At 48.2% G+C, this 13,882-nt stretch overlaps 1 protein-coding gene across 1 annotated transcript in view; it reads left to right on the top strand.

Annotated features, from left to right (window-relative positions):
- The first annotated feature begins 8,227 nt into the window (after positions 1–8,227).
- ZC3H7B (zinc finger CCCH-type containing 7B) overlaps positions 8,228–13,882 on the top strand; it is a 65,268-nt gene continuing 59,613 nt past the window's right edge. Inside the window, 1 exon segment of the mRNA XM_025208924.1 lies at positions 8,228–8,633. The gene's annotated coding sequence lies outside the window, so the exon portion shown is untranslated.

Genomic DNA, 13,882 nt, shown 5'->3' with positions numbered 1-13,882 from the left:
CACACCCTGTTCTCCCCCACCCCCCTGCGGCATGCTGGGAGTTGTCGTTTAGCTGGGGCGGACTACGAATCCCGTGAGGTAGCGCGCGAGCCGCCCTGTCGCGAGGCAGGCTGGGAAGGGTAGTTCTAGCGCCCTGGTAGGGCTCGGCTTCTTTGGCTCGGAGAGCGAGGAGTGAACAGGCCGAGAATCCCGCTATGCCTTGCGCACGGCTAACGCTTCTTGGCCGAATCTGGATCACGTGGTCTTGGGCTGACTGCGTGCGCACTGGGAGTGGTGCCTCGAGATTACAGAACCTTTCCTCCCTTTTGCTCCCTCGCGCAGGCGCAGTGGTGCAAGCTCCTGAGTGTTGTGCTGCGGAGCGTGCAGCACTGTTGGCTTCCTGGGGCGGGCTTGTGTGTGCAAGGGCCTATTGCTGGAGGGGATAGCCCTTGTTCTCCCATAATGGGTTATGCTAAGGGTGGCTGACCTTTTGCTAGGCCCTGGGAGAGCAAGGGGTGGATGCAGATTTAGGGGTGTAACAGCAAGGTTGTAAACCCAGCGGGAGCTTCCCTAGCACTGCACGTTAAAGAGAACCTTAACCAGAACCAAAGCAGTTCCCATCTGCATCCAATAAAGGACCCTCCAAAAGCATGTGCCTCTTGGAATGAGTCTCTAAGAGTCACCCTAGTCACTGACAAACAAACTCAAGGGAGCTACCACCAGTCATCCTCCCCCAGGAGCTCTACCACTATACCAGCCAGCCTAGCAATAAGAAGGAGGCCCTGCTGTACATTTTGGGCTGCAGGACAGGTGATGTGATGTGTCATCATCACGCACAATGCAATGCACGTGTTTCTCCTTAACTGAAGAAAATAGAAGTTTGACTACTATGCTGGGGGAGGGGGAGACAGCACTTTATTTTTCAGTTTAAGCTCAAAGCAGAAACAACTACAGCTATTGGAATGTGCACTAATTTGTTAGAGTTTATATCAAGTTTTTAAAAACACAAGAAACTAGGCAAGTAGGAGTCCAAAGATACTGTCATTAGTCTTGCAGACATCACAGTTGAATCTGCACAAGCAACGTGGATTTATAAACTAAAACTAGCTTCTGAGAGTGGCTTGCCAGTGTCTTCACTATCAGTCATTTCTACACCTGAGTTAATATTACCATACCTGAGTTAAGGTTTTTACCTAGATTTTGGGTGCACCAGGAATCAAAGAGGGTACAACTGTACCTGCCCTGGATCTGCCTCTGGCCCTGCTATTCCTTGCTGCCAGGGCTTGCTAATCTGGTTTATGGGGCTCTGCCACCTATGCCGGCCAAAGCAGGAAGTGCTGGGTAAGAAAGACCTCATCAGAGTTGCTGCCTGGGATCACTGCTCTGGCCCAGGCAAGTGCTTCTAGGGCAGGGGTAGGCAATTATTTCGGGCAGAGGGCGACTTACTGAGTTTTGGTAAGCCATCGAGGGCTGCATGACAAGCAGCCAGGAACAGATAAATATTAATTTTCTACATTTTTAGGGGTCCTGCGGGCTGGATAGAATGGCCTGGAGGGCCACATTTTGCCCACCCCTGTTCTAGGGATTATTACTCTGGTTGCTGTCTCCAGGAGATGCCCCCACTCCATTGTTACCACCAAGAGATGGCTTTTATTGCCAGGAATCACCACTTCTTTGCTGGTGCTCTTTGGGTCACCTATGCAACCTCAGCTTTTTCAGACCCTGCTGTACTGCTACAGAAGGCTCAGGGATTTTCAGCTCTTACAGCTATAAGGAGTATAAGGTTTTCGCTTGAACCTGCTATAAGGACTTGTGTTTAGAAGCCCTTTCCCTTAAAGATTTGATGAACCACATCAGCAGCCAGGGAGTAACACCTATCTGGAATCTCATTCGCTTTTCACACACAAATATACACATTCATTACTCAAACTGAGGACCGGCCCACTGCAGAGCTTTGCAGAGGTCCCAGTGAGTGCTGTCCCTTCAGTGGCCTTTGTGTAACTTTGCATTAAACGTGTGTGCCTACAAACTTCACAGTTGTAGAAGAGAAGGCCCATGGACACAAAATCTGATCCACCTGCCCTTGACAATTGCCCCACCAACAGGTGCAAATAGCTCTCAGATGTCCACACATGCATACTAATGAGGGTATGCAATTAAAGAATACACAAACTTACTGTTATAGAACATAGCCATAGCCAAACATGCAGAACATAAGGTAGGTTATATATGCATGGAACAAGACCATCCAACGCAGGTGGTTGGAGTGGAACAGATAGTATGCTTTAAAATTAAACCTGAGTTTATTTCTGAAGAAGGTGGGGCAGGGCAGCATTTTAGAGACTAACTGGGTCAAAGAGGCATGAGCTTTCATAGACGACAGCCTACTTAATCTGCATCTGATGTAGGAGGGTGTTGCCTATTAAGGCTTGTGCCTCTCGGAACAAGTTTGTTTCTAAGGTGTTGCGCTCCCCTGCCTTCTGCCTATCTCCAGACTAATACAACTCTCTTATTTCATGCTGCCTTTCCCCCATAGGCAAGCCATAGGAGTCAGTGCAATGATTTATATAAACTGTTGAAGGAGAGATGGGAATGTTGATGCCTGATCTAATTTGTTCGTGCAGAAGGTTGGAGACAATAACAGGAGCGGAATTGCAAACCTGATCCATACAACTCTAGTGACTGCACAGTTGCCACTTTTTTTTGCTATTTCTTAGTTTCATTTCAATTTTCTTAATTCGGGCTTGGCAACATTCAACCTGCAGGCCAGATTCAGCCTGCAAAGAGACTGGATCTGGCCTGCAGTGGTATGTGGTAGCAGGAGCACCTTTCCCACTCTGTCATGAATTTCTCTGCTATGTGGCACTGATCCCCTCTTCAATGCCCTACCTGATGCCATCTCAGCCCTCCCTGGTTTGTACTGATGGCTGCTTTGTGCCTACTGCACCTTCCATTTACCCTTGCTGACAAATTTGACACTCCCCACTGCCACTGGTGACAGGAATCTGCAGCACTCAGTGAGAAGGGTAAGCAGAAGCTGCAGTAAGTGAGCTTGAGAACAGCCCTCATTACACAGCAGGGAGGGCTGGGGCACTGGAGAGGACAGGCAGCTGGCAGGGGTGGCTGTGTCACAAGCAGTAGGGCTAGCAAGATATTAATTGGTCTCCAGGTCACGTTCACAAATGTCATCATAATTCAAGTCAATAGTGATAATATTTTTTATATTAGGCAATGATCTTTCAAAATCATTACAATGTAATATACATAAATATCTCATGATGAATGAATATGGCAGAGTAGACAAGCTCCTCCGGTATGTAGCATTCCCTGAAGAAAGTGATCCATTACTCAACATTTTTTCAGTAAATCGTAAATCAGATCTCTCTACAGATCTCTGTATTTGGAAAAAAAATAATTAATTTAATATTTTGCTGTCATGCTTGCATGACAGGAAAAATGGGCATCCAGAGAACTGTTAGAATTTCTGTCACATTTAAACTTTGTTTTCCAACTCTGACTTTTGTATATCTGTTATTTTTTTACAATAGAAAAGCAGTGTCTGCTACACGAGTATAAACTATGCAACAGTGTAGTTCCTGGTAAAATACACTTGGCACAGCTCTCCTCAATTTGTTCCAGTAGGGATGATCTTTTTTGGCTGCTACCCACAGACACTGACATGGGTTTTATTTCAAATGACAACTGCAGCAAACTGTACAATGAACCCAGTTGTTAGGCACAGAGATTGCTAATGGGTTGGTTGGATTTGTTCTGCTGTTTAACCCTAACATATAATGGGAACATTCCTCACATTTACTCTTGAATAACTCCACAAATAGAGGCTTTAAGAAAAAAAAAAATTTACACGACTCAAGATGATAACAGCAAGATTAGACAATGCTGTGACAATTTACTATGCTCCTGAAAGCTACACATATTATGCCTGAGCAGGGCAACATAAGATCAAGCTTTTACTGGTTTACTTATTTGGGTTTAAAGGTATGATTTTTTTTTTACCAGTTATATCAGCAATGATATGCTGGAAAGCATTGGTGGCTAGCAGCAAGCATGTCTTCAATCTATGAACAATCACAGAGTCACTGATTCGTGGTGGATGGGTCGGTTTCGACCTGGAAGGGTGTGGGAAGTGGGGTCCCACAGGGTTCAGTCCTTGGACCGATACTCTTTAATGTCTTCATCAGTGACTTGAACGAGGGAGTGAAATGTACTCTGTCCAAGTTTGCAGATGACACAAAGCTATGGGGAGATGTGGACACGCCGGAGGACAGGGAACAGCTGCAAGCAGATCTGGACAGGTTGGACAAGTGGGCAGAAAACAACAGAATGCAGTTCAACAAGGAGAAATGCAAAGTGCTGCACCTGGGGAGGAAAAATGTCCAGCACACCTACAGCCTAGGGAATGACCTGCTGGGTGGCACAGAAGTAGAAAGGGATCTTGGAGTCCTAGTGGACACCAAGATGAACATGAGTCAGCAGTGTGACGAAGCCATCAGAAAAGCCAATGGCACTTTATCGTGCATCAGCAGATGCATGACGAATAGGTCCAAGGAGGTGATACTTCCCCTCTATCGGGCGCTGGTCAGACCGCAGTTGGAGTACTGCGTGCAATTCTGGGCGCTGCACTTCAAGAGGGATGCGGATAACCTGGAGAGGGTTCAGAGAAGGGCCACTCATATGGTTAAGGGCCTACAGAAGGGCCACTCATATGGTTAAGCCCTATGAGGAGAGACTAGAGAAGCTGGATCTATTCAGCCTCTGCAAGAGAAGGTTGAGAGGCGACCTTGTGGCTGCCTATAAGTTCATCACGGGGGCACAGAAGGGAATTGGTGAGGTTTTGTTCACCAAGGCGCCCCCGGGGGTTACAAGAAATAATGGCCACAAGCTAGCAGAGAGCAGATTTAGATTGGACATTAGGAAGAACTTCTTCACAGTTAGAGTGGCCAAGGTCTGGAACGGGCTCCCAAGGGAGGTGGTGCTCTCCCCTACCCTAGGGGTCTTCAAGAGGAGGTTAGATGAGTATCTAGCTGGGGTCATCTAGACCCAGAACTCTTTCCTGCTTATGCAGGGGGTTGGACTCAATGATCTATTGAGGTCCCTTCCGACCCTAACATCTATGAATCTATGAATCTATATAGATAAGTATGCCAGACACCCTTCATTCTGGCTAAACAGAAGAAACAATTAAGCCTTTTTAATGAATAAGATATCCAGAATAAAAGAAGCACTGTCCACATGGAAAGTCTGAATAAGAACTAACTTGAGGTGAATAAGAGGGGTTTCCCTGATAGGTGATGGAAAACTCAGGGGTACCAACTGGATTGCAGCTGTTTCTAAAAGTCATGAAACAGATAGAAAAAAAAAAGTTTTTCCCTATATAGCTATAACCCTTTAAGGCACCTTTGCACCACTTGACTGAGTCCACACTAGATAAATCAACTGACAGTCCCAGAATTTCCAGGACAGTCCCAAATTCTGGGGCTGTCCCATTCCTGGAATGGGACTCTTACCCTGTATTTGAAACATCAGTTCCCAGATTAGAACGCATCCAGGCAATGATCATGAACCGTTCAATTGCATGGTCCCAAACCAGACCAGCTGCCATCAGGTCCAGACAGGCATGGGTAAACTGGGTAGCCACCTGGGGCCTAGACAGAAAGGGGGCCCGAAAATGGTTGTTGTTGTTGTTGTTGTTATTATTATCATCATCTCTGGCAAAGGCAGGGGCTGATACTAAGAGTTTGCCTGGGGCTGCCAGGAGTCTAGGTACGGTGCTGGCTGCAGTCCATTTCAAGGCTACTAGCATCTGTTTGTGGGGCATCCATTAATGTGCCCCAGATCTTACTCTCCAAAAGATGTTCACTTTAACATGAGGGGTGTGCACCCCTTTAACTGTACTGTTTCCTGGGTACCTTTTGTGGGTAGGAAATACCCTTTCTATACTGACTGCTGGTGGCACAATCTTGGTATTAAGCAGTGGGGAAGGACATTAGTTGATCAAGATGGAGCACTACACCCTGGGACAGTTCTGTAGAATACATCTCATTATTACAAGAAAGGGTGCTTGGGGGAGGGGAGGGCAAGTTAGGACCCTGGAGACTGCACTTGGGATATTTCTACTGTGAAACTTAATATTTTTGTATGAAAAATGTAGCCCTCATCCCAACTTAGTTCCTGTAAAAACAGAGGATGAGTTTAAAGTGGACGAATAATGGTTGGGCAGGCGGTGAACTGAGATTACTGCTGGCTGGCTAATAATTGAGTACTGTAGCCTCCATCTCTTCAGTCCCCACCCTTATCCTCTCATTCACCTTAACCAATTTACATCTTGCCTTTTAGATTGCAAGCTGGGGGGGATGTCATTTATAATACATATGATCAATGCCTTACGTGATGTGGGCCCAACCTGACTGCCTTCTAGGCCAGTGGTTTCAATCTGTGGTCCATGGACCCCTGGGTCCTTTCAGACTATGTCGAAGGGGGTCTGTGAAAGATGGTTATGATCCATCAAAAACATGTGAATACCCACACTTACAATTCAAAAGGGCCCACACCTCCATTCAAAATTTCCAAAGGGGTCGGCACTTCCATTCAAAATGTTTAGGGATCCGCAAATGTTAAAAGGTTGAAAACCACTGTTTTAGGCACTACCACAATATGATTGTTAAAGTATAAAAAGAATCTTTTAGCACCAAATAATGAATTAATTAATTCTGACCACACACGACAGGTGTTCTGGTAGAGTTCCTCAGAACATTATGGACAGCAGAAAAACAAAACAGGTGGTGGCTAAGTCTTGCTGAATACATAAGACACCATGCTCTAACACTGCAAAGATTATGTATTTGACAATATGTAATATAAATTAAGTATATGATTGTATTGCATTGACAGAGTTCCCAGAAGGCAATCCCAACCCACATTACCAGAACTTGACATTAGCATGATGGTATGTATTTTAAGTAATGCTCTCTAGCCCATATGAACATTGTCTGAGTTGACTGAAGACACAGCAAAAAAGCAGCATTATTTTGGGTTACTGTAAACTGGCAAACACAATGTGTGACATCTACAGTAATGATATGTCTAATTTTATTAGAGTGACAGTGATGATGGAAAGCAGTCAGTATGAAAATAGATCTGCCACTTACTGATATCATTAAAGAAATACAAAATGTCTGGTGGGGTTAGACTGGGCCCTAATCCTGGGACTGAATCCAAGTTCCTTTGATATAATTGGGGCTCCACACAGATGCACAGTTTTACCTGTACAGTACTGTATGACTGTATAGACCCACAGCTGGAAATATTTAGTTAAAAAAATAACACAAATTTATTGACAGCTGCTATTTCCTACCCACCAGAGACCATCTAGGAGCTTGAAAATAACCAGCAGCAAATCTGTTGTTTGTCTTGCATTAAAATAAAGATTTTTAAAGTGTCTTGTATAAAAGGGAGTCCTTCAGAAGTCTGAAAGGACTAGATAATGTCCATATCTAATTTCTACAGCCTCTTTTTTGCAAATTGACATCCCTGTATAGCAACTTAATTTTATACATGTGACAATCCCAACACGTGTTGGGTTATGCTATACTTTTTTGCGAGTGTAATATTTACTAAAGAGATCAAACAAATGAAATTAGATCGCAGCCATATGGACCATAACAAAAGCTGTGGCATTGTGGTAGCACAACAATTCTGGTGCTATTGAAATAAAAATAGGCTTTCAAGCCCAACCAGGTTTACGTTTCCTTTGAACCTGTTTCCAGCAAAATAAAAAAAAAGAAATGCAGCGAAGGAAGAATCAGCCGATCTATGTAGCGGAAACCAGTTCTTTCTAGGACCCAGCAGTAGACGTGCAGGGAAGCATTTTCTCTTGCTGGTGCTACTGAGAGAGAGAGACCTGGAAATGAAAGTGAAGAGATCAGGAGGCACATGGAGGGAGCTGCAGGGGCAGCCGGCCCAGAAGCAGAATGCTTCCTTCTGTAATTAAATAGCATTTACTATGATTATTACTTATAGTAATAATATCTAATAATATCTCTAGTAATATTATACAATTTATCAAGGAAAGTTATACATAGTGTGGGGGGGAAACTCAAGCAGAGGTGAGTCCTTTATTATTTGTTTGGATTTGTTGTTTGTCCCCCCCTCCCCCGCCCTTTCCTGACATATACAAGAGGGGCTAGGTTTGAGAAACAGGAAGAAAAGGTGATAATATGAACACTAGGGAGAAACATCATCCCTATTAGCAGCTGCTGGGAAGAACTGGTTTGTGATCGCGAAAGGAGCCAGCAGGAGAAAGACGGTTGTGCTGTGGGTGCAGTTTGGAGGCCGCTTTCCTCCACAAACGGAGCACGGGGCTTTGCGAGAAAAAGAGCCTCCTCTCACCCCCTGCTACAGCAAATGCGGCAGGAGTTTAAAAGTTAAGAGCCAGCTGAAAACGCCGCTGGGCTGGCTGGGAAAACTCGGCGTGAATTGTTTTGTGTCGGATCGAGGATCCCCCTCCGGCCCAGTCTTTGCTCCTTGGTGTGAGCCGCACGAAGCTGCAGCAAAATCCTTCTTAAAAAAACAAAAAGGCTTTTCCGACCAGGCCACGGCCCTCAGCGGCTGGGAAAGTTTACCAGCTAGGAGAGGTGGTTTTGATGCCGTGGTGCTGAGGGTGGGTTCGGGGGTGGTGGTGGTGGGGAATTATTATTATGCTTGTTTGTTTCAAAAAAGCCTCCCAAACTCCTGGAATTGGGATCCAAATCTCTCGGGAGAGGCTCCCGGCGGTGGGGAAAGCCGCCCAGCGGCACAGGCCGGTGCTCGGCCCCTCGTGGCTCCGTGGGGAAGGCGGCGCTGGCTCCTCTCCCTTGCCCGCCCGAGGTGCGGGGATCGGGGGCCTGGGGCTGGGAGCGGCGCGGGAGGGGTCGTGCCCACGTGACCTCGGGCAGGGGGCCGGGGAGTGAACCCTCGCGAGCTGGGGGCTGGGGAGAAAGCGCCTCCTGCTCCTGTGGTGTATGGAGATGCCCCCCAGCCCAGCAGGAGCCCTGCAGGCTGCCTGGGCAGGGGGAAGTGTGGCCTGGAGCGACGGGACCCAGGCCAAGCAGGAGGGTGCAGGAATTGAGGTCTGGGCGAGGGCGATTCCCCGCCCCTCCTCCTCCCCCGGGTTTCGGCCCAGTCCTTCCCGCCCCGACATCAGCAGGCGGCCGCCCTGCTCGTTTTCGGAAGGATATCAAGGACGGCGGGGTGGGGAGTGAGGAAGGGGACCGGCAGGATGTTGGGGAGGGGGTGGCAGTGATGGAGGCTGCAGCACAGGGCGAGAGGTGGTTTCAGCTCGTAGGGGGCATGAATTGTGGCATGGGTTGCTGGGCATGACCCACAACCGGGTGTGGGGGGTGTTTTGAGCACAGGAGCAGAGCATCGTGGAGGGCGGTGCTGATCATCCTGCACATGCGCTGACCTGGGCTGTTTGTTGTACCATCAGACCAGACAGCGTCCGGCGGGCACACCTGCCAAACACCCCGGCCTCTATGGACGGGCGCGCAGAGCTGGGAGCTGGGGACCTGAAGTTCTGGCCTCACCTCCGCTTATTGCCATTTACATTTTTGCATATTTTATAGCCTTTATGACTGCCCAGAGTGTCCTGTCCAAACCCTAGACCAATGGTTTTCAACCTTTTTTCATTTACGGCCCCCCCCTAAAAAAATTCAAATGGAGGTGCGGACCCCTTTGAATTATAAGGGTGGGTATTCACATACTTTTCATTGATCGTAGTCATCTTTTGTGGACCCCTTAGACATAGTCTGTGGACTGCCAGGGGTCCACAGACAACAAGCTGCCCTAGAAGGAAGTCAGATGTGAGCCTTCCTCTGTCCCAAGTGAAATAATTTTTGTCCAATGTCAATTCAGGCAAAGTTGACCATAAACACTAGGTATGTGATGTGGGAGACTCCAGGTTGTTTTTGTTTTTTCAGTTGAACATATGGCTTTTTTGGTTTATTTGGGTCATCTCTACTCCCCTTTTTGTGGCTATCCTAGCTGACCACTGGGCCACGCTGTCTTCTCAGAGCAAGGGATGGAACTTAAGTTTTCTAGTGGTCAGCCTGACTGAGTGGGCATAAGTGACTTTGGCAGTCTCTGTAGGTGGCACGCAGCAGATCAGGGAGGGGACAGGCAGTGGAGCAGCAGATCAGGCAGGGAATATGGGGCAAGAAATAGAAGAGCAGCAGATCAGGTAAGTGAAGGGGACCAGAGTGGTATTTGGGGAGAGTGTCAGGCTAATTTGTGGCATGCCTGCCAACAAGGGTGTCCCCCACTGGTCGAAGTTATTGCTTTTAGGGCACAGTCTTCTCTGGAGAGAAATAGGTTTGAGTCCCATTTTTGATAATGAGGAGAGACTTTCTTGACATTGTTCTCAGAGGGAAGTTATTCCTATCCATTCCAGCAAAACTAACATTTTAATGCAGTGTCATGTTTTCTGCTTTAAGTAGCTCGATCTGTAGCAACTCATGCTTGTAGCTCTAAAGGTCCCTGCTGCAGTTTTCCATGTGTTGGATCAAGCGGTGATTGTTATCCCTAGCTGGCCCAGTGGTGTATAGGGCCCAAGTTTTGGATTTTTGTTACAACTAACTGAGAATCCAAATCCCCAAGTGTCTATGGGGCATGGAATGAAAATATCTGTAAAATTAGTGTTCCACTGGCACAGTCACTTAGTGTATGGTGCTTACAGAGCATTAAAAGGTAGTGATGTTGAGGTTGTGAATTCAAGTTTCATTTGATGTTCTAGGCAGACAAGATTACTTGGGTGAATTTGATATCTTTTATTAGACCAACCCAAATGGTTGGAGAATAGTTATTAAGCAAGCTTTCGGGTTCAAAAACCCTTCATCAGGCTAAGGAAGCTAACCAACCAATGTCTTCATTATTTGACTACTCTCTTACAAAGAGTTTAAATCTTCCTCTAGTGACTGGTTCGCATAAAGGACCAACAGTCAACTCTAACTCTGGGGATAGTTTTGTTCTGTGGATCTAACTTCCAAGAGTTATATTCAATGGATGAGTTGCACAGGAAGGAGGACTGATATAGTCTTGTTGCACGTGATATATTGTTTCTGTTACTATGTTTCAAAAGCTAGATAATTTAAGATGTTGAGAAAACATAAATTAAACATAAGTTTGTAAGGCAAAGGAGGAGATGTGGTGGAGGGATGCCCAGGTTTGCAAATAATAATGGCAGAGGGAGACAGAAGCATGTGGTGCCTTAGAAAGTGCTAATTCGTGGTGGAGTTAGGGGTGCACCGATAAAGATTTTCTTGGCCAATACCGATAGCCAATTATTAACTAACCATATCAGCTGATGCCGAATCCAATAACCAATATTTAGTAATAATGCAAGGCATTTTAGAGTACTGACATAAACCTCTTTTTTTGTGTGCTCCAGCAGCCTCCTGCGTCACATGTAACAACATACTAGCCATTAAAAATGGCAGTGGGGGCACTTGAACTAAAGCTCATCAACCGAGCTTTAGTTTAAGTGCTGCCACCACCATTTTTATGCATGGAGAGCAGAGCCAAGTGGAGCAGGGGCGGATGTGGGCTGCCCACTGTGGGCTTGGGGCTCTCTGCCCTGCTGCTTTTGCCCTGGGAGCCCCACGTCAGCTGCACGTCATGTCAACTCACTGCCCCCACTGCTGCCGGGCAGGCAGGGGGTATGTGGCCAGCATGGGGCTCCCAAGGGAAAGGCAGCAGAGCAGAGAGCCCTGAGCCCATAGAGGGCAGCCCACACCCGCCCTGTTCACAAATATGGTGGTCCGCATGCCCTCTGGGGGTGCACACAGTGGCGGGGAGCTGCCCCCCAACCCTTCTGGACGATCCATCTGTGGCTCCATCCCACTCCCCACCCCGGCCCCGGGTTCCATGCACCACCCTGGCTGGGCAGCGCCCCCAGCCCTTGCCCCACTCCCTCCTGCACTGTAGGGGCCTCAATCTGCACACTCCTTCCCTCAACCACCCTTGTTCCCCTCCACAGACTTACCTGCAGGGAGCTGCTCTCCATGCTGCTTGGCTGTACACTCCTGGCCACGTGCATGCATGTGGCCACACACATGCACACGGCTCCTCCTGCATCTCACTCCCAGCAGCCCCAAGCAGGACCCCTTGCAGGCTAGAATGCTGTCCACCTGCAAGGGGAAACCAGCTGTTTCCTGAGGGAACCCAGGCATCTGGGGGCCCCGGCCCCATAGGGGAGAGGTATCCAGGGCCCTGGCCAGAAGCCATAATTATTGGTAAACGTTGTTGGCTACAATGGCCAAAAAAGGCTGATAGCCGATGGTGTCATTTCCATTTTATCAGTGCTGATCTGATAGGCAACCGATGTATCGGTGCACCTCTAGTTGGGGGGCGATCAAATGTAGGACATGACAGAGGAGCATACGGAGTATTCATGTGGGTAGGCTGTGGTGGTAGTAAAGGAAGAAGGGGTGTATGGTCAGGCCGTGGAACAGAGCACAGTGGAGGGTGATACTGTGGCATATGGTGGAGGGAGATGGCACACCTCAGAGTTATGAGGATGTAAGTGTTGTGGAATGGGACTGACTGTTTCAAGGCAGTAGGACAAGGAGGACTGGTCTTGTCTGTCGGTTTGTGACACAGGGCTGACAGAGTGACAAGGTGTGGGTGGGCTTAGCATCAGAAAGCAGAAGAAGGTGGCCATCTATATGGATGATCAATCAGATTGGCAGTGGAGGAACGCGGTTAGCCATGCAGCAGGGTAGAAAGTGGGTGGTAAGACAGATGGTTCACTCAAGGGCTTGGGTTAGGTCTGGGATGGAGAGAGGCAAGAGAAGCTCTTGGCATTGCCTGATACCAGAGTATCAGAAGACAGAGAGCATGCTGGGATAGTAATTGTTTATGCGGATGCTGCAGTAGGATTCAAAGTAGTGGTGGGGAAAGCAGGGTGTTGGTGGTGTGGAGTAGGGTGGTTAGTCATCCGAGTAGAGCAGGGCAAGAGGAGAGCATGCTGCGTGGAAGGAGAAACATCTGAAACAGTATTCCAAGGGGAGATGGATGACTAGGAGCTCAGGACAGAAGTATGGAGCCTTTCCCCACTAGGTCACTGCCTCTGCTTTGGCCTCTGCTCAGTAATGAGCGACTGAAAGCCATTCTCAGCAGTTAAACTGATTTCAGGTAGCACTGAAAAGCTAGTTGTCCTAATCTAGCACTTGTTGTAACCCATGCTCGCATCTCACTTGGCCGCTTTGAGTGCCTTGGCAGAAAGGCTGAGGATGTAATGCAGGAGTGGGGAAAATATGGCCCATGTGTCTGATCTGGTTTGCCAAAGGATTTTATTTGGCCCCTGCCTGGCATGCTGTGTGTGCAGTGGGACTGGGGCAGCATGGCAGCTGGACTCCAATTCCCTGCAGCTCCAGCAGTGGCTTCTTCTGGCCTCTGCCAGTGTCTCTGCTACGGCCGGACCCAGCCCTGCAGCCGGGGGATGCCAGCTCATCTGCCCTGCACCCACCACCAGGAGCTCCAGACAGAGTGGATGGGTGGGGTTTCCATAAAGACTGACCCAGGACCCCTGCAGGCAGAGCGTGCTCTGCTGGGTGGATGGGATGGGAGCACAGGCAGGCAGGGAGTCACATCCAGGGGTGGGACAGGCAGGGTGAGGATTGGGATCATAGGGTCATGCTGAGAGCAGATCACAGCTGTGCCCTGGGCCCCAGCCCCACGCTGTCACCGCCCTGTGATCCTGGCCCTGCCTGCCTGTCCTGCTCCCGGATGCTGCTCCCTGCCTGCCCACGGTGCCATCCCCTCTGCCTGGCTGAGCACATCCTGTCTGCAGGGGTCCTACATTGTTCTCCATGGAGACCCTGCCTGCCCACTCTGTTGGGTGATCCCA

This window comes from Alligator sinensis, unplaced genomic scaffold (genome assembly GCF_000455745.1).
Source record: "Alligator sinensis unplaced genomic scaffold, ASM45574v1 scaffold215_1, whole genome shotgun sequence".
Classification (NCBI taxonomy): Eukaryota; Metazoa; Chordata; order Crocodylia; family Alligatoridae; genus Alligator; species Alligator sinensis.
The sequence above is the reverse complement of the archived record's forward strand: the minus strand, read 5'-3'. Positions and strand labels throughout refer to the sequence as shown.